This window comes from Oncorhynchus masou, chromosome 33 (genome assembly GCF_036934945.1).
Source record: "Oncorhynchus masou masou isolate Uvic2021 chromosome 33, UVic_Omas_1.1, whole genome shotgun sequence".
In the NCBI taxonomy this organism is placed as follows: Eukaryota; Metazoa; Chordata; class Actinopteri; order Salmoniformes; family Salmonidae; genus Oncorhynchus; species Oncorhynchus masou.
The window spans coordinates 41,051,901-41,074,138 of NC_088244.1; positions in this window are offsets into that span (position 1 = coordinate 41,051,901).

The window sequence follows — 22,238 nt, forward strand, 5'->3', positions numbered from 1 at the left end:
TTCCTAGGGCTTCCAGTAGAAGTCAACAGTCTTTAGAAAGAGTTTCAGTCTTGTTTTTTGACAAATGAATATAGTTTTTCAAGGTGGCTCCCATTTCGGCTGTAGTATTGTGGTGCCGTGTGGATAAAGAGCGAGCACTTCATTATTTATCTACAGTAATGAACATACTATTTTTCGTCTTAAATATGTTCGTTTATTTAAATATTAGGGTACCTGAGGATTGATTAGAAACATTGTTTGACTTGTTTGGACGAAGTTTGTTAACTTTTGAGATTCATTTGTATGCATTTTGAACGAAGGAAACCGTTGGATTACTGAATCAAGTGCGCCAACTAAACTTACTTTTTTGGGATATAAAGAAGGACTTTTTCGAACAAAAGGACCGTTTGTTAAGTAGCTGGGACCCTTGGGATTGCAAACAGAGGACGATCTTCAAAGGTAAGTGCTTTATTTTATCGCCATTTCTGACTTTAATGCTGTATGCGGGATGCTGTCCTATGCGGGGCGCTGTTTCGGGTAAGCAAGCGGTTCCCATTCAAAGCAAAACAAACTTTTGTAAGGCTTACAATAAAAAAGAGATGCACAGTACTGCATTGCCCACTATATAAAACATTGTTTTAGTATAGACCATAATATGTCCACAGTTATAGTATAGCCTACACCAGAGTACAAGCTTGAGAATCCAGATTATAGTGGTTTGTGTGAAAATTGAAGGACTGCTAATTAACGCCCATTTGAAAGTCAGCATTCTGCTCCATCTCATTTAGCATTCAACACACATACACATATTAGGAAGACCTTCCTAATATTGAGTTTCACTGCCCCTTTTGCCCTCAGAACAGGCTCAATTTGTCGGGGCATGGCCTCGACAAGGTGTTGAAAACGCCTTTGGAAAATCTACATTTAAAAAAGTCTAATCTATTAAATAAACATAAACCATCACAATAAATAAAAATAAACCATCACAATAAATCCATTATATATTTTTGGCACGTCTAAAAAACATGATATGAAGAACATTTATTTCAGAAGAACAGAATACCAGTTGGCCTACTGTACATTATCTGTGCCATGCCACAGGCTGTAGGCTTACTCATTTAGCAGACAAGATATGCTTAAATCCTGTGCCATTATTTTATGTAATATTATTTTATAGTTTTTCCCATTATGGAGCAAGTGTGCGTGCATGTGTAGTGGCTATGTTGAGCATAAAAGTGACACACTAGATTTAGAGTTATTTAGTAACTTTAGTTGTGAATGATAAACCTTAGAATGTCTTAGAAATCAAAACACATATATGACTGCATGATGTACTATAGGTTGATTATTCGAGAATGTCGCAAAAATATTGCGCTCTGTATCTTGCCTCAGGCTGCACACATGGTTCTCTCAACAAGCGATCATTCACTATACAGTGTATACAAACGTATAGTGGATTAGGTTATTTCAGCTACACCTGTTGCTGACAGGTGTATAACATCGAGAACACAGTCATACAATGTCCACAGACAAGCATTGGCAGTAAAATGGCCTTACTGAAGAGCTCAGTTCGTCAATTTTTTTGCCCTGCTGTCAACTTTTATCTGCTGTGAAGTGGAAACGTCTAGGAGCAACAACGGTTTAGCCGCGAAGTGGTAGGCCTCACAAGCTCACACAACGGGACCGCCGAGTGCTGAAGCGTGTAGCACACAAAAACCGTCTGTCCTAGGGTTGCAACACCCACAACTGAGCTCCAAACTGCCTCTGGAAGTAACGTCAGCACAAGAACTGTTTGTCGGGATCTTCATGAAATGGGTTTCCATTATCGAGCAGCCTCACACAAGCCTAAGATCCCAATGCGTAATGCCAAGCGTTGGCTAGAATGATGTAAAGCTCGCCACCATTGGACTCAGGAGCAGTGTAAACGCGTTCTCTGGAGTGATGAATCACACTTTACCATCTGGCAGTCCGACGGACGAATCTGGGTATGGTGGATGCCTGGGTTTGGAGGATGCCTAACGCTACCTGAATGGTCTGGGGATGTTTTTCATGGCCCCTTAGTTGCAGTTAAGGGAAATCGTAACGCTACAGCTTTGGTTTTTCCATTTGTGTTTTGAGGTTGGACTTTAGCACGTATAGCTTCATAGCACGTAGGGTGCACCGATTTGGTATCACCTCGTTAGTCAGTATGTGTTACACCTGTGCTGGTTGCCATCTCGTTAGGGGCCCAGGTGCTATTTAAGAGTGACTGACCCAGTGCTCCTTATAGATGCGGAGGGTTAACACCTTTTAGTTGGTGCTCCCTATTTGATTTTCAGAAAGGAAATCCTTTCTGATTTAGTTTTGCTCCACCTTTTTGGTTTGCTTCTTGTCCTTTAAGTAGGTGTGGATTTTTATTTTGTTTGTGAGCAAATATAGTGGGTGTCTTAGGTCCCAGTTGTTGCTAGTCAACTTTCAGTGAACATCCCCATGAATGTTTTTCAGAACCCCAACCTGTTTTATTTGTTGTCAGTGACTTTTTGTTAGTTCCCCTTTCGGTTTGAGTGATAAGTTGTAGTTTTCTTGCTGGGAAATGTAACAAAATGGGGGATTGTCCCTACCATCTTGTTTCCCTTGAGTATGGTAGTCACCAACTCTGAAGCTCTGCTGTGCCCAGTGTTCAAAATACACTTTCGTGGTAGAGTTTCTGTCACTGACATCCACTTTGAGGGGTTATAATTTCTAAGATTGGTAGAATAATTTTGGAAGTTGCATAAACACACCGGCTAATAAAATAAAGCCATGGTCTTGAAGTTGGAAACATTTGTGGAAAAACCTACATGGGAGATGGTAGATAAATGTACAAAGGTGAATATGCTTGTCATTGTAAAGCATTATGACATCAAGGTGTCATCTGGCGATCAAAAAGCAGTAGTCAAAGAGTTGATTGGTGCTGCTTTGGTGGAGGAGGAAATCCTTTTGGAGAGGGAGGTTGATGAAATGGGTCCTACGGGTGGTAGAGGAAATACTGTAGACGTGCAACGAAGGGAGTTGGACCTAAAGGCAAAGTTGGAGCAACAAACATTTGAGATGGAGCACCAGGAAAGGGAAAGAGAACGTGAGGAGTGGTTGGATCAAAGGGAAAGATCAGTGTGCAACCAAACAACAAGAACGAGAACGTGCAGCCATACTAGAACAAGAAAAATGTATGCATGTCATTAGATTAAAAGAGATCGATCTGGAAGCACTACGAATCCAGTCATGCCATCCTGCATCCTCAACTGAGTTTTTGATCTTGGTCAAAACAGCCGACTTGTATCACCTTTTAACGAAAAGGAGGTGGGTGTATATTTTACTCTGTTTAAGCAGATTGCCACATCCCTGAAATGGCTACGAGATATTTGGTCACTGCTGACACTTCAGCATCTGATTGCAGGCACAAGGCATGGAGATGGGTTGCATGGAAGTTCCTTTGTATAATGTGGAACTTCAGTCTGATCTTATGTCTGGTTCCATGGAGTGAGGCCTATTCTACCGGTGAAGGGGGTTTCATTCATTTTGGGAAACAATTTGGCTTGGTGGAAAGTGGTTTGTAAGGAACCCAGAGTAGAGGAACCTGATGGGTTATCAGAAAAGTACCCTAGAGTGTACCCAGCGTGTGCAGTTACACATGCTCTAAGAAAGTCGCAGGGCACAAGTCTAGTGTTGAGAAGGATGTCAACAATCCTGATTTCGTTAAACCTCCTGAGTTGACCTCTTCTATGAAAAACCCAAAGGTGAGTGAGTTTGTAGGACCGCTGGAGGAAGAGAGGGTCACTACAGAAGCACCTGATTGCGGAACAAAGTAAAGATGTTTCCCTCTCTCCTCTTTTTGCTGAGATACTTCAAGTGGAGTAGTTGGATGAAGTCCGTGTGGGTTACTTTGACAGAGATGGTGTTCTAATGAGGAAATTGCATTCTCGCGCCACTTCTGGGCAAGACAATTGGCCCAGTATATCTAAAATTGTCATTCCAGTTACACTTCGAAAAGAGATTGGCTAACGACGGTAGTATAGCAGGCCATCTTGGGGTCAACAAAATACATGTTTTAAAATGTCAGCCAATTGATTGTTCGAAAGAACAGATGATTTTCAGGTCCAGCAAGATTTTTTTTTAGTAAGGGACAGGCCTAAATAAATCAATCGAATATACACCATTGTAAAAAATACATTTCTCCATTATTTATTTTAAGCAGGTCTAATGCAACATAATATGAAGAACATGTATTTCAGAAGAACCGAATACGAGTTGGCCTACTGTATGTTATCTGGCAATGCCATAGGCTGTAGGCTTGTTAATACAGCTGACAAGATATGTCCTGTGCCATTATTTTATATTCTATGGTTTCATAGTAAGAAGAATATAATTGAACTGAGCTGAATAAAATAGAAAGTTTTTCCCATTGCAGAGCAAGAGTGCACGCATATGAAGTGGCCATGTTGAGCTTTAAAGGGATCATTTGAAACAGGTCTTATAAGCTAGATTTAGTTATTTGGCAACTTTAGTTGTGAATCATACAAACCTTAGAATGCCTTAAATCAAATGATATATGGGCTGCATGATGCGACTATAGGCTATTGATGATTTGAGAAAGTCGCAAAAAAGCTTGCGCTCTGTTCCTTGCCTCGGGCTGAACATGCTATTCTCTCATCTTTTCACCTATCAGACTATTCTCATTTGAATTTTGTCTTTACTAATATGTAACATTTGTTTCAATTTAGAAAAGTCCATTATTAAATGGGCAAGAACCGAGGCAAGACGAAAAAAATACACTGCTCAAAAAAATAAAGGGAACACTTAAACAACACAATGTAACTCCAAGTCAATCACACTTCTGTGAAATCAAACTGTCCACTTAGGAAGCAACGCTGATTGACAATAAATTTCACATAGTGTCCAGAGCATGGAGGCGCTACCAGGAGACAGGCCAGTACATCAGGAGACGTGGAGGAGGCCGTAGGAGGGCAACAACACAGCAGCAGGACCGCTACCTCCGCCTTTGTGCAAGGAGGAGCAGGAGGAGCACTGCCAGAGCCCTGCAAATGACCTCCAGCAGGCCACAAATGTGCATGTGTCTGCTCAAACGATCAGAAACAGACTCCATGAGGGTGGTATGAGGGCCCGACGTCCACAGGTGGGGGTTGTGCTTACTACAGCCCAACACCGTACAGGACGTTTGGCATTTGCCAGAGAACACCAAGATTGGCAAATTCGCCACTGGCGCACTGTGCTCTTCACAGATGAAAGCAGGTTCACACTGAGCACATGTGACAAACGTGACAGTCTGGAGACACCGTGGAGAACGTTCTGCTGCCTGCAACATCCTCCAGCATGACCTGTTTGGCGATGGGTCAGTCATATGGTGTAGGGTGGCATTTCTTTGGGGGGCCGCACAGCCCTCGATGTGCTCGCCAGAGGTAGCCTGACTGCCATTAGGTACCGAGATGAGATCCTCAGACCCCTTGTGAGATCTTATGCTGGTGCGGTTGGCCCTGGGTTCCTCCTAATGCAAGACAATGCTAGACCTCATGTGGCTGGAGTGTGTCAGCAGTTCCTGCAAGAGGAAGGCATTGATGCTATGGACTGGCCCGCCCGTTCCCCAGACCTGAATCCAATTGAGCACATCTGGGACATCATGTCTCGCTCCATCCATCAACGACACATTGCACCACAGACTGTCCAGGTGTTGGCGGATGCTTTAGTCCAGGTCTGGGAGGAGATCCCTCAGGAGCATCTTCCACCTCATCAGGAGCATGCTCAGGCGTTGTGGGGAGGTCATACAGGCACGTGGAGGCCACACACACTACTGAGCCTCATTTTGACTTGTTTTAAGGACATTACATCAAAGTTGGATCAGCCTGTAGTGTGGTTTTCCACTTTAATTTTGAGTGTGATTCCAAATCCAGACCTCCATGGATTGATACATTTGATTTCCATTGATCATTTTTGTGTGATTTTGTTGTCAGCACATTCAACTATGTAAAGAAAAAAGTATTTAATAAGAATATTTCATACATTCAGATCTAGGATGTGTTATTTTAGTGTTCCCTTTATTTTTTTGAGCAGTGTATGTATGTATGCACTGGAATAATCAAATAAAATGTTATTGGTCAAATGCACATTTAGCAGATGTTATTGCAGGTGTAGCGAAATGTTTGTGTTCCAAGCTCCAACAGTGCAGTAGTATCTAACAATCAAAGCCGGCCCTCCCATTAGGCAGCCGCCTAATTTGGGGCAGCATTTTGACAATTGGCTACTACACTGCCGACGACACCCCAGCCACCAGCTCATAGTGTTGCTGCAGTTCCCGCCCCCTCCCCAATTTCGCTTCTCCCGAAGTTCACTCCTACTATCCTCCGTAGGTGTGTGTGTTTATATAGGATGATCCATTTGTTAAACCTTAATAAAATTAACCTGCATGATTGTTTTTTTTTTTATGTTTGTGTGTGACGACGATGATTAGTCATTAAGGCAGTAGCTTAACCTAGCCTGTCAATGTTAGCTAGCTACTAACTTACTAGTGGATATAATTTTAGCTATCAGTAAGCCAATATAAAAAAACAGGAAAGAAATTCGCTGCTGAAATGCAGCAATGTCCATCAGCCGGTGTGGAGAATGACAAGCCTCCGAGGACAGGCCATTACTTCCCCGAGAACAACGAGCCACCGTTCGCTGATTCTAGCAGCGAAGAGGGCACACCAGAGGAGTCAGAGCCATGCACTTCCACCGATGATGACACCTCTGTGGCTGGAAAAGAACCGTTGGTTGCACCAGGCCTAGCCACACCTCCAAACAATGCCGGCGAAACCCTACTATCATGGACCCGGACTCAGATTCGTCACTCCCCGTCCCCGATGACAGTGGTGGGGCTGCTGCTAAATCTGACACCCAGACAAAAAACATAACATCTGTTTTTCAAGCAGAAATTTGCATCCTGCAGCACCAACTCCAAAAACTTCTGGGACACTGTAAAGTCCATGGAGGATAAGAGCACCTTCTCCCAGCTGCCCACTGCACTGAGGCTAGGAAACTCTGTCACCATCTATAAATCCACAATAAATGAGAATTTCAATAAGCATTTTTCTACGGCTGGCCATGCTTTCCACCTGGCCACCCCTACCCTGGTCAACAGCCCTGCACCCCCAACAGCAACTTGCCCAAGCCTCCCCATTTCTCCTTCACCCAAATCCAGATAGCTGATGTTTTGAAAGAGCTGCAAAATCTGGACCCCTACAAATCAGCAGGGCTAGACAATCTGGAACCTCTCTTTCTAAAATGAATGGCAAAAATCACTGAAGCTAGAGACCCATATCTCCCTCACTTTTAAGCATCAGCTGTCAGAGCAGCTCACAGATCACTGCACCTGTACATAGCTCATCTGTAAATAGCCCATCCATCTACCTCATCCCCATTCTGTTATTATTATTTTTTGCTCCTTTGCACCCCAGTATCTCTACGTTCAGAAGATGAATGTGCAAATCTCTCACTTCAGTGTTTAATTGCTAAATTGTAATTATTTTGCCTCTATGGCCTATTTATTGCCTTACCTCCCTCATTTGTACACACTGTATATATACTTTTTCTCTATTGTGCTATTGACTATGTTATTCAATTCTCGGGCCGACTCTTTTCTCTGTATACATCAATGATGTCACTCTTGCTGCTGGTGATTCTCTGATCCACCTCTACGCAGACGACACCATTCGGTATACTTCTGGCCCTTCTTTGGACACTGTGTTAACTAACCTACAGACAAGCTTCAATGCCATACAACTCTCCTTCCATATCCTTCAACTGCTCTTAAATGCAAGTAAAACTAAATGCATGCTCTTCAACCGATCGTTGCCTGCACCTGCCCGCCCGTCCAGCATCACTAATGTTGTTGTTTGTCTCGCACTGCTTTTCTTTTGTCTTGGCCAGGTCGCAGTTGTAAATGAGAACTTGTTCTCAACTGGCCGACCTGGTGAAATAAATCAAAATAAATAAATCAAAATAAAAGATCCTGCACTTCACAAAATAGATGTCATCATGAGGTGGGAAATTATGTGGATATATTGAAGCAACATCCCAAGACATCAGTTAAAGCTTGGTTGGCTTAAGGACAACAAAGTCAAGGTATTGGAGTGACCATCACAATGTCCTGACCTCAATCCCATAAAAAATGTGTGGGCAGAACTGAAAACGGGTGTGCGAGCTAGGAGGCCTACAAACACCATTTCTGTCAGAAGGAATGTGCCAAAATTCACCCAACTTATTGTGGGAAGCTTGTGGAAGGCTACCCGAAACATTTGACCCAAGTACTAAATACTAATTGAGTGTATGTAAACTTCTGACCCACTGGGAATGTGATGAAATAAATCAAATCTGAAATAATTCCTTCTCTCTACTAGTATTCTGACATTTCACACTCTTAGAATAAAGTGGTGATCCTAACTGACCTAAAACAGGGAATTTTTACTAGGATTAAATGTCAGGAATTGTTTGTGATGTGAACGCCAAGAAACTTTCCACCGTCTCCACTGCGGTCCCATCGGTGTAGATATGGGGTGCACCCTCTGCTGTTTCTTGAAGTCCAAGATCATCTCCTTTGTTTTGTTGACGTTGAGTGTGAGGTTGTTTTCCAGGTACCACACTCACAGAGCCCTCACCTCCCTGTAGGCTGTCTCGTTATCATTGTTAATCAAGCCTACTACTGTTGTGTCATCTGCAAACTTTATGATTGATTTGGATGCGTGCTTGGCAATGCAGTCATGGGTGAACAGGGAGTACAGGAGGGGACTGAGCCCGCACCATTGCGGGGCCCTAGTATTGAGGATCAACGGAGTGGAGGTGTTTCCTACCTTCACCACCTGAGGGCGGCCCGTCAGGAATTCCAGGACCCAGTTGCACAGGGATTCAGACCCAGGGCCTCAAGCTTAATGATGAGCTTGGAGGGTACTATGGTGTTGAATGCTGAGGTATAGTTAATAAACAACATTCTTACATAGGTATTCCTCTTGTCCAGATGGGATAGGGCAGTGTGCAGGCGATTGCATCGTCTGTGTATCTATTGGGGCGGTAAGCAAATTTAAGTGGGTCTAGGGTGTCAGGTAAGGTCGAGGTGATATGATCCTTGACTAGTCTCTCAAAGCACTTCATGATGACAGAGGTGAGTGCTACAGGGCGATAGTCATCACGTTCAGTTACCTTTGCCTTCTTGGGTACAGGAACAATGGTGGCCATCTTGAAACTTGTGGGAACAGCAGACTGTGATAGGGAGAGATTGAATATGTCCGTAAACACACCAGTCAGCTGGTCTGCACATTCTCTGAGGACGCGGCTAGGGATGCCGTCTGGGCCTGCTGCCTTGGGAGGGTTAACACGTTTTTAAGTGTTTTACTCACATTGGCCACGGAGAAGGAGAGCCCACAGTCCTTTGTAGCGGGCCACGTCGGTGGCACAGTGTTATCCTCAAAGCGTGCAAAGAATGTGTTTAGCCTGTCCAAAAGCAAGACGTCGGTCTCGGCGACATGGCTGGTTGTTCTTTTTCAGTCTGTGATTGTCTGTAGTCCCTGCAACATACAGTGGGGCAAAAAAGTATTTAGTCAGCCACCAATTGTGCAAGTTCTCCCACTTAAAAAGATGAGAGAGGCCTGTAATTTTCATCATAGGTACACTTCAACTATGACAGACAAAATGAGAAAAATCCAAAAAAATCACATTGTAGGATTTTTTATGAATTTATTTGCAAATTATGATGGAAAATAAGTATTTGGTCAATAACAGAAGTTTATCTCAATACTTTGTCATTGCCAACAAAGGGTATATAACAGAGGTCAAACGTTTTCTGTAAGGCTTCACAAGGTTTTCACACACTGTTGCTGGTATTTCGGCCCATTCCTCCATGCAGATCTCCTCTAGAGCAGTGATGTTTTGGGGCTGTTGCTGGGCAACCCGGACTTTCAACTCCCTCCAAAGATTTTCTATGGGGTTAAGATCTGGAGACTGGCTTGGCCACTCCAGGACCTTGAAATGCTTCTTACGAAGCCACTCCTTCGTTGCCCGGGCGGTGTGTTTGGGATCATTGTCATGCTGAAAGCCCAGCCACGTTTCATCTTCAATGCCCTTGCTGATGGAAGGAGGTTTTCAATCAAAATCCCACGATACATGGCCCCATTCATTCTTTCCTTTACACGGATCAGTCGTCCTGGTCCTTTTGCAGAAAAACAGCCCCAAAGCATGATGTTTCCACCCTCATGCTTCACAGTAGGTATGGTGTTCTTTGGATGCAATTCAGCATTCTTTGTCCTCCAAACAGTTTTCACCAAAAAGTTATATTTTGGTTTCATCTGACCATATGACATTCACCCAATCTTCTTCTGGATCATCCAAATGCTCTCTAGCAAACTTCAGATGGGCCTGGACATGTACTGGCTTAAGCAGGGGGACACGTCTGGAACTGCAGGATTTGAGCCCCTTGCGGCGTAGTGTGTTACTGATGGTAGGCTTTGTTACTTTGGTCCCAGCTCTCTGCAGGTCATTCACTAGGTCCCCCCGTGTGGTTCTGGGATTTTTGCTCACCGTTCTTGTGATCATTTTGACCCCACGGGATGAGATCTTGCGTGGAGCCCCAGATCGAGGGAGATTATCAGTGGTCTTGTATGTCTTCCATTTCCTAATAATTGCTCCCACAGTTGATTTCTTCAAACCAAGCTGCTTACCTATTGAAGATTCAGTCTTCCCAGCCTGGTGCAGGTATACAATTTTGTTTCTGGTGTCCTTTCACAGCTCTTTGGTCTTGGCCATAGTGGAGTTTGGAGTGTGACTGTTTGAGGTTGTGGACAGGTGTCTTTTATACTGATAACAAGTTCAAACAGATGCCATTAATACAGGTAACGAGTGGAGGATAGAGGAGCCTCTTAAAGAAGAAGTTACAGGTCTGTGAGAGCCAGAAATCTTGCTTGTTTGTAGGTGACCAAGTACTTATTTTTCCACCATATTTTGCAAATAAATTCATTAAAAATCCTACAATTTGATTTTCTGGATTTATTTTCTAATTTTCTCTGTCATAGTTGAAGTGTACCTATGATGAAAATTACAGGCCTCTCATTTTTTTAAGTGGGAGAACTTGCACAATTGGTGGCTGACTAAATACTTTTTTGCCCCACTGTATGTCTCGTGTCTAAGCCGTTGAAATGCGATTCCACTTTCTCTATACTGACAATCAAATAGTTTGATTGCCTTACGGAGTGAATAACTCCACTGTTTATATTCTGCCACATTACCAGTCACCTGGTTCGCGCTTTCAATTTTGTGCGAATGCTACCATCTATCCACGGTTTCTGGTCAAGGTAGGTTTTAATAGTCACAGTGAGTGCTACATCTCCTATACACCATATCCGGTGTAACTCGGTAACTCAGTCACCGTATCCGTGTATGCGTCTAGATTATTTTTGCAAGCTACCCGGAATATATCCCAGTCCACGTGATCAAATCAATCCTGAAGTGTGGATTCCGATTGGTCAGACCAGCGTTGAATAGTATGAAGCACGAGCACTTCCTGTTTGAGTTTCTGCCTATAGGACAGGAGGTGCAAGATGAAGTCGTGGTCAGATTTGCCGAAAGGAGGGCGGGGGAGGGCCTTGTAAGCATTCTGGAAGTTTGAACAGCAATGGTCAAGAGTCTTAGCAGAATGAGTTGTACAGTCCATATGTTAATATAACTTTGTCAGCCTAGTCCTTTTTGTTTGTTAGTCCTTTGTTAAAATTCCCAGCTACAAGACAGGCAGCCTCGGAATATGTGGTTTCCAGTTTGCATAAAGTCCAGTGAAGTTCTTTGAAGGCCGTCGAGGTTTCGGCTTGAGGTGGGATGTAAACGGCCATGGCGATGACTGAGGAGAATTATTTTTGGTGATAATGTGGTCGGCATTTAATTGTGAGGTATTCTATGTCAGGTGAACAGAAGGACTTGAGTTCCTGAATGTTCCTAGAATTACACCATGAGTCGTTAATCATTAAACACACCCCTCCACCTTTCTGCTTCCCGGAGATATATTTATTAATGTCTGCGGGATGTACTGAGAAGTGCTTTCCATTTCTTTGTGTTAGGCTTTGAAACAACATCCACAACAACCATGTTTTCCATTCAGTTTCACCTTGTGGTTGAACTTTCTTCAAATTGATCAATCGCAGTGTGATGAATTTTAGAAGAACATACTGTTTTGATAAGTGTTTGTAATTTTTCGATCACATTTTCATTGATGCCAGTGGTTAGAGGGACAATAGAGCGCTGAGTAACATGCATCCCAATTAAGGAATAAGGGACGAGGGGGTGTGGTATATGGCCAATATACCACAGCTAAGGACTGTTCTCACATGGAACCCAACCGGCTGCGCATGTTTTGTTTTCTATGTGTTTGGCCTGGTGTGGTTCCCAATCAGAGGCAGCTGTCTATTGTTGTCTCTGATTGAGAACCATACTTAGGTAGCCTTTTCCCACCTGGTGTTTGTGGGTAGTTGTTTCCCGTTTTGTGTTTTCACCTTTCAGGACTGTTTCAATTTTAATTTCTTACGTTCACTTTGTTATTTTGTATTTTCGTGTTCTGTTATAATAAACATTCATGGACACTTACCACGCTGCGTTTTGGTCCGATCCTTCCTACTCCTCATCCGATGAAGACGAAGATCGTTACAGTATCGGTCCAAAATGTTATTAATTCTGATTTAAATAGACGCTTTAAAAATTGTTATTTATAGCATTGTTTTTTTCTAATTCAAGCATTTGTACATTTGAGTTTATATTTTAGAATTATAATTGGTTGGCATGTATTCATTTTCGAGAAGGCTGCGGGGTGTTTGCCAAGTTAATTTGCCATTTAAATAGTATGCTTTATTTGAGTTTAATCCTTAGTTGATTACTCTCTTCAAAAGTAAAAGATCCTATTCTTGCTTAAGTTCAGAAATGTTGTTTTTCTAAGATAGTGATTTATTTTTCTTTCATTTGAATTTCTAACTCCGATGTAACTTTCGCCAAGTATGAGATTATCATTCCACTAATGTTTGCCTTAAAAGCATCTCAAATTATGTTAGGGGTTGGTTTTTCTCTGTCCACTATGTCTACATTTTAAATGGTAAATGTCTTTATTTTTTTGTTTACATATTTATTCTTGAAGATGCACTACTGAAGATTCATTCTCCATATTCAGTCGCTAAGTGTATTTTCTGTTGGTGTAGTTAAGTGTTGTTGTTACACATCGTCTGCCACTGTGAGGACGATCAGCTGTCAGTCCTGTCTCCCTGTAGCGCTGTGTCATGACGTTGGCCTGGGGGTAGGTTTATGACAGTCATAAATACCTCTTCCCCCCTTTTTCCTCTCTCTACCCTACTGATGTTACATTTGCAAACCGTTTGGTTAACATAGAGATTCTGGGAACACCAGAAGGTGGGGGGAAATGAACTATATTCTGGTAATCCGACCAATTGAACATATGCGGTGGTACTTAATGAATATGATGTCAGTTCGGTTGTCATCTGAGACGTTCTCATCAATGATAAGATGACATAAACTCTACAGTGGAAAGTCTACACATCAGAGTTATCGGATTCACATGGAATTGTTGTTCAAATAAAATGTTTGAATATGAAATTATTCGTGATGGGATGAAATGTGATTTTAGCTTCTAAAATGTGAGATTTGGGTTTTCATAATTTAGGGCTCTGCTCAATCAGTGGCCCGTCCCTGTGAAGGGACATGGGTTTTAAAACTTTTCAAACACGCCCTCCTCTCCCTTCCTATATAAAGCCTTGATGACAATGTAACCTCCTGTTCCGAGGATGTGGGGACGACGGTCCGCTGTCAGAATGGTTCAGATATAATAACGACAGAACGAAGCCAACATCAGCGTGAGCTTTGGTTGCGAATGGTATGAACTTTGAACTCTTATTCACTACAGAAGTGATACCTCCTAGCCGTTGAGTTAGCAACCGCAGCTGCAAACGCAGGTTAGGAAGGAAGAGACGGAGTATCCCGTCTACTGCACAACGACGTTACTACAACGTATTCAATTTACCAGCAGAGACATTCTTCAAAGGACTCGGTTGGGCAACATGGCCTTCCATCTACCACCAACCCGAAGCGCAGCGCAGAGTAAATATTTATTGCATTTTCCTTTTCCAAATGGGCGGTAATTTAGAATGCATAAGATACTGTATTTACGACAGCATAGCTTCGCCCTTTGTTCCTCAGTCTTCCCGCTCTTTCACTCAAACCCAGCCCCTTTTCTTTTGTGTAACCAGCTGTCATATCTGTTCCGCCCACTAGGGATGTTTTACTTTATGACGTAATTTGTAATTAAGTTATGATTTAATTATGTGTATGTGTAATTCTGTGTGATTAGTTAGGTATTTAGTAAATAAATAATTAAACCCAATTTTGTATTGCTGATTCAACTTGTTAGCCAGGGTTCGTGCAGATAACCAAGAATTTACAACTTTCAGATGAGACTGAATTAAGATGACGATTAATATTGACTGCTATTGATGTAAAATATTATTAGGTCTTTAAGAGTTTATTCGGAAGATAACAGCTCTATAAATATTATTTTGTGGTGCCCCGACTCTCTAGTTAATTACATTTACATGATTAGCTCAATCAGGTAATATTAATTACGGAGAAATTATTTTATAGAAATGCATGTCATATCACTTAATCCGACATATCCAAAGACATGACATAATTGGTGGACAAAGAGCCAGCCGATTGAAATTCAGGAGATATAAGCATGACAAGCGATATATATCTCTGTCTCTCTCGTGATTAAACCAAGGCGCATTTCGTTGTTGCCGCGTGTTCCGGTTAAAACATTGTCAAAAAACGCCGAAAAGGGTTTGAACATAATACGTTATAAGTAAAACCTTTCCCTTGCCAAGGGAATCCTATGTGCTGCATTTTCAGGCACAAAGGAGGGTTTCGCTTGCATGCTAAAGCTAACAAGGGAAAATAGCCATTTTGTTTTCTTGTGCTACGTTGAAATTCCCCCGCTTTTCGGAACGGAAGTCCCGCCCCGGGTAGTTCCGTTTGATTTCAGCGTGAGAAATCATTGACCGCTGACATGTGCCCAGGATATTCATTCATGAAGAATTATTCAGGTCTGTTGTATCTGGGATCTACATCTGTTTATATTAGTTACTGTGCTGTTACTAAGCAGTAATGCGTTACGGCAGTGTTACGTTACTACACCTAATAGGAAATGCACATGCGCACTGGAATGCAGGGAACTGTAGAGCTCGAGAGGTTTCGACTAAAGGAAAACTAACTGTACTCCCGTCTCCTGCCTGGTCATTTCTCCACAACACAAATATTACAGTGGCGACGAGGTGATTAAACTACATAAACGGACATTGCTTGAAGGGAAGAATGTTGCATGAGTAATGAAACTCAAAATAATTTTGTAATTCGTCAGTTATTTTTTATTTTCTTTCGCCAGTAGAGAAGGCTAAGCACTGCTAGCACTGCTAGTACAGTATTCAGCAGCTGCTAAGTAGCAAGACTATTGGAGTCCAGAATAGCGACACTGCCCTCTGGTGGTTAAATAAAATAAACTGTCATTGAACCCATTGAAATTAGGCGATCTCATTGGAGAAATATTGTCAAGGGGGAAAAAAGGAAGAAGGGACGTAACACGGTGTGTACATTAATACAAATGAGTGCAGTGAATGAAGTAATTGCAGAAACTTCTGAAGTGAAGAAGTAGATGAATATTCAGAAAATTAAGGAATATAAGGAAACTGAACAATTAACTGTGAAAATGGCAACCATTGGTCGAGTACCAGAGTTTGAGGCTACAAAAGAGGATTTTGATTCCTATTTGGAGCGTTTTGAGCGTTGGCTGGCTGCAAATGAAATCAAAGATGGAAAGAAAGCAGACGTATTTCTCAGTGTTTTGGGTCGAACTGAGTATGGATTGCTGAAAGCTCTCATTGAACCAATGAATGCAGTGGAGTTGAACTATGCAGAACTGACTGAAACTCTTTCAAGGTATTTCAAGCCTAAGCCAATTCTCATTGCAGAACGTTTCAGATTTTACCAACGTAACCAGAGTCAAGGGGAAACCGTGGCTGACTACATCCTTGCTTTGAAAAGGCTGGCAAGTACATGTGAGTTTGCACAATTTCTTGATGATGCTCTCCGAGACAAGTTTGTATGTGGTCTCAGAGGTGAAGCATATCACAGAAGGCTCCTGTCAGAGAAGGACCTGACCTTTAAGAAAGCCTGTGATATAGCACTTGGACTCGAGCTTGCCCACAGGGATACTATTGAGCTATCGGGACATGCAGAATGTCAGAAAGGCGTTCACAAGGTCGGTGATGCACGTGGTGGAAAAAGCTCACAAAAGTCACACTTTTTTTCAGTCCCGTCCTCAAGGTTACACAAGAACAAAGCAGCCCACATCTCAAAGGTTTAAGCCAAGTTGCTACAGATGTGGGGGAGATAATCATCAGCACAGTGAATGTCGATTCCAAAAGGAAAAGTGCCACAATTGTGGAAAGGTTGGACATATACAGAGAGTGTGTAAAGCCTCGAAACGCACAGTAAGAGCGCACAAAGTGTCAGACGCAGCACAAGACGAGGAAGGTACAACTGAAACAGTATTGGAACTGTTCACAGTGTACACGGCTCAACAACTAAAAGATGGAATCTATCTCAACATGGAGTTAGCGGGAAAACCAATGCAGCTGGACACCGGAGCGTCTGTATCCCTGGTTCCAGAGAGACTCTACAAAGAAAAACTGAAAGAGTGCCCTCTTCAGCCCGCGTCCATCCACCTTTCTTCATAGACTGGTGACACTATTCCTGTGTTAGCGTAGATCCAGGTACCAGTCCGGTATGAGGGGAAGGAGTGGACGCTACCGCTTGTCATTGTTAAAGGAGAACAATCAGCCTTGCTAGGCAGAAACTGGCTACAAAAGATCAAGTTGAACTGGGGAGAAATCTTCAGTCCGAGAAATGAAAAACCAGTGAGTCAGGCTACACTCACTAACATGCTGGAGAAGCACAAAGAACTTTTCAAAGATGGCTACGGTGAAATACAAAACTTCACAGCAAAAGTCAGAGTGCAAGAAGGAACCAAGCCTATCTTTCACAAACCACGTCCAGTTCCCTATGCTCTTAAGGAAGCAGTAGAGAAGGAACTGGACCGCCTACAGAAGAATAACATAATCACGAAAGTAGCGAGGAGCGACTGGGCCGCTCCGATTGTTGTAGTCCCAAAGAAAGACAAGACCATCAGAATGTGCGGTGACTACAAGGTCACAGTAAATCGCTGCATACTACCAGAGGAATATCCACTACCAAACGTTGAAGATCTGTTTGCCACTCTGGCTGGTGGGAAGGTTTTCAGTAAGCTGGACCTGGCATTCGCTTATCAGCAACTGAAGCTGGATCCGGAGTCAGAACAGTATCTGACCATCAATAAACACAAGGGGCTATTCAGATTCAATCGGTTGGCCTATGGAATCTCGACAGCTCCAGCGATATTCCAACAAACAATGGATCAGATCTTGGACGGTATAGACCATGTTGTGTGTTTCATGGACAACATCCTCGTGTCAGCACCAACCATTGGAGAGCACCTTGTAGTGCTGGACAAAGTGATGTCAAGACTGGAGAAATACGGAGTGAGAATGAAACGCAGCAAGTGTGAGTTCCTCCAGGACCCAGTGGAGTATCTCGGATACAAGATTGATGCACAAGGCCTGCACCCAACCAACAGCAAGGTGGAAGCAATCGTAAACGCACCAGCACCCACAAATATCTCAGAGCTGAGGTCATTTCTGGGGCTCCTGAACTATTACGGAAAGTTTGTGGCAAACTTGTCCACATTGTTGCATCCGCTTCACCAACTGCTGCAGGCCGATACAAAGTGGAATTGGTCCCCACAATGCGAAGAAGCATTCAAGACTTGCAAACAGCGTCTGCTAAAGAGCAAGTGGCTTGCCCACTATAACACAGAGATGAAGCTGAGACTCGCGAGTGATGCATCTCCATACGGAGTAGGAGCCGTCATCTCACATGTTCTCCCGTCAGGTGAAGAACACCCTATTGCATTTGCATCACGGACTCTGTCACCAAGTGAGAAAAATTATGCTCAAATTGAGAAGGAAGCCCTGAGCATAATATTCAGAGTGAAGAAGTTTCACAAATACCTCTACGGAAGGAAGTTCCAATTGCTGACAGATCACAAGCCTCTGTTGGCCAATCCTTGGACCAAAATCAGCTATACCAACCCTTGCTGCACTTCGAAAGCAACGTTGGGCTCTGATATTGTTAGCCTACGACTACGAGATTGAGTACAGACGATCCAGTGATCACGCAAATGCCGATGCACTATCAAGACTACCATGCAATAGTGACTCCGACAGTGAAGATGATAGAGCAGTCTTCCAGATCTCTCTCATTGATGAACTGCCCATATCTGCTTCTGACATAGCAGAGGAAACAAGGAAAGACCCAGTGCTTTCCAAAGTCTTGGACATAACATTAGGCGGTTGGCCAACCTTCGTAAATGACGATAACCTTCGTCCATTCATCGACAAGAAAGACCAGTTGTCCACTGATCAAGGGTGTGTTCTGTGGGGATCAAGGGTGGTGGTACCTCACAAATTCCAGAGGAGACTGCTGTCTGACCTGCATGAGGGACATCCAGGGATCACTCGAATGAAAGCACTCGCTCGCAGTTATCTGTGGTGGCCTGGACTGGATCAGGACATTCAACAGCATGTAGGCCACTGCTCACCTTGTGAAGCTGTTCGCAACACGCCTGCTGCTGCACCTCTTCATCCACGGTCCTGGGCTGCTACACCTTGGGAACGCATCCATGTGGATTACGCCGAAATTGACAAGCAACATTTCCTTGTTGTCGTCGATGTCCATTCCAAGTGGATGGAAGTATTCCCTACTCAACTGACCACAGCTGAGAAGACCATCAATCTTCTCAGACACCTTTGGACTAGTCAAGGAGCTCGTATCGGACAATGCCCCCCCCATTCAAACTGAGCAGCGGAGAGAGCCGTGCAAACCTTTAAGAAGGCCTGGACTAGACTCGAGGTTCAGTCTGTGCCCATCCACCAAAGGCTTCCCCGCTTCCTGTTTACTTACCGTAACACCCCACACACAGTAACGGAATGTACACCAGCTGAACTGTTTCTGAAACGCCAACCACGTACCCGCCTGACATTGTTGAAACCAGACTTGTCAAGCAATGTGGCAAAGCACCAGCTACAGCAGAATAAAGCTCATGACAGACACTCAAAGACTGTCAGAGAATTCAAAGAGGAAGAGAGGTTGATGGTACGTGATTTCAGACACCCCAAGCACCTGTGGAACTCAGGTGTGATCTTGCAACGCAGAGGACCTTTGACTTACCAAGTCCAAATTGGTCATCGCCAGGTCAACGTTCATGTGGATCATCTGCTACGGTCCAACACCCCAGCAGAGACATGCCGAGAGAACAAGAACAATAACGACCCCCAGGCCTATTCTCCTGACTGTGGACGTACGGGAGAGACAGAGCCTGACCTTCCACCCGAACCTGGCCCACCACAGGAAGCCCAGGAGGAGCGGAGATATCCTATTCGACAGCGAAGGGCACCTCAAAAGCTTACCTGTGATTTGAGCTGGTTAAGGAGGTAACGGACAGTAAAACAAACACTTTAATATGTCCTAGATAAAAGGAAAGAACAAGGACATTACCTGGGTTAGTTATTAGGACACAAACTCCATCTTCGGGGCAGAATAATCCCCTGGATTTGTGCTGTGCTCTGAAAAGTCTGCTTCAACCCAGTAGTTGAAAAATGTTTAAGAATGCATTGTTCAGATATTGCATTAGTAGTTACCTAACATATTTACCTTGTTCTCTGGGAGTTAAACACTATGGGGGAGGAGTGTAGTATCTGGGATCTACATCTGTTTATATTAGTTACTGTGCTGTTACTAAGCAGTAATGCGTTACGGCAGTGTTACGTTACTACACCTAATAGGAAATGCACATGCGCATAATAGCCAAATTGATGAGTTTTCTAAATAAGACATTGTAAACTTTTTCTAAACTAACCTAGATGAAGAAACTTCCCAGGTTAATTAAAGTTTAATTCCCAAATAGCCTAAACAGGTCTGATTTATCACTAAATTGATCAATCAGTCAAATTTGTTTTTTGCAAAACCATTCAGTAATCGAGTACTGACAGAAGCCCCGCACCAGCGGGAATCCCATGTCGCTTCGGTCTTAGGGAGAAGTGTACCACAGTGTTGAACGTTCCCAACATTTGATCTACTGTTTACACTAATGATATCCAATCAATGGAGATTGTATGGATTATCGTCTCATTCAATTTAATAAGTTAAATTGTTGAACAGAACTTAATGTTCTTAATGTTCAAATGAGACACTTTTAAACTTCTCATATTAACCTAGATGAAGCAACTTCTCAAGTTAATTAAAGTTTAATACCCAGATAGCCTAAATAATTCAATTTGCTTTTGCAACTTCCACATTACTGGTTCGTCAACATCTATAAATAGATTAAACTTGTCTTTGCTGCTTCCAATGAATTCCAAACCCAAATTTGAAAGTAAATAGGAACATTTTCTAAAAATGTGCAAGCTATCAAAGGTGGTCACCACTCCTCTGCTAATTAGTGAAACTCCACCCATAAAAGGATTGATCTCTGACCTCAGCAGCGATACCAACCCTAATTATGCCATTCGCGAAAAAAGAGCCAACATTTCGAACGTTCTCCAAAATCAACCATCGAACACAGGCTTTGTGACGGTTCTCCCCACTTTTGCACTGATGTATCGCCATAGAAATGTGGCATCGGCCCAATACCACAGTGCACAGCTGAAGCACGTGCCAGACATGGCTAACATGAGGGGACAGGTGGAGAGAACTGAGCAACTATTGACAAAAGCAGGAAATTAAAACATTCTGCTAGTCGAGGAACTGCGTTTTGAAATCTGAACAATTAAAAGTAATTGCAAATACTTATGAAGATGAACGAGCACAAACTCTTCAACAAAATCGTTGTCTCCGGGAACTCGATTTAGCCAAAACTAAATACGAAATTGTCCACTCCAAACTAGATAAATCTATTGAGTTATCTACAAACCGGAGCGCGCAATTTGATAACATACAGGGAGTTTGTTGAACGTTACTCAAGAGTACCACATCTCTACTAAAAATTCTGCAGACCAAAGACAATCAATTGATGAACACAATGACTAAGTTGGATGAAAAATCAGCAGAACTCATTGAAGTCGCTGACCAAATGAATGATGAGAGAACTCGGGTGATGAAGATGGAAATATTGATTTCTAAGCAAGCGGAAGAAATCTCATCGCTGAATCTCTCGCTCATACTCAAAACCTCTCTGCAAACCATGACTGATAAGTTTGAGACCGAAAGGAGCAAGTGTGACACTTACGTGTCCAAAATCAGTACTCTAAGCTCTCAAGTGGACTCTGCAATGGTACTATTAGGTACTATCTGGAGGAAAACCAGAATGGTCACGCTCTACAGCGTATCCATCCAAGCAACCGGAGCCCGGTACTCAAAGGAGTGAAGACGATACGTTTCAGACATTGCCTCCATCATGTGTCCCTCAGTCTTCTCCTCTCGGCCATTCTGCACTGAGTAATATGGCACCTCTTGGCCAACAAAACCAAAGCTTGGCTTCTCCTCTTTGCCTTTTGGCCCCACTTTCCCCACAGGATGAAGCCGACCCTCCTCCACCCATTTGACGCGGAATACCTTGACAAACTTGTCAAGAATTTCCCCACCTTTGACCCCGTTCCTAGCTGACATAGAGGACGCGTTGGATGGCTACCCGAACGCTACGGGTTCTGACAGGGTTTACCTGTTGAAGTGAACTTCGAATAGACATGTGACAATTCGCCTACAACAGCAACACGTTCTAACTTAACACGCTAAACTTGCCACAGCTTTGAAATTAGAATTCATTGGTTCTGTGACTCGCAAACACAATAGTTCACTGGCTAACACGGTCAAACAAGCTCGGGACGAACACCCACAAGCTTACTATCATAGGCTTCGTTCAGCTTACTTTAGCCTACTCACTGAAACAGGCATGGAAAACCTGTTACCATCAGGTAATATTAATTACGGAGAAATGATTTTATAGAATAGCATGTCATATCACTTAATCCGGCATAGCCAAAGACACAACAGCTGTTTTAGGCATCTCACAG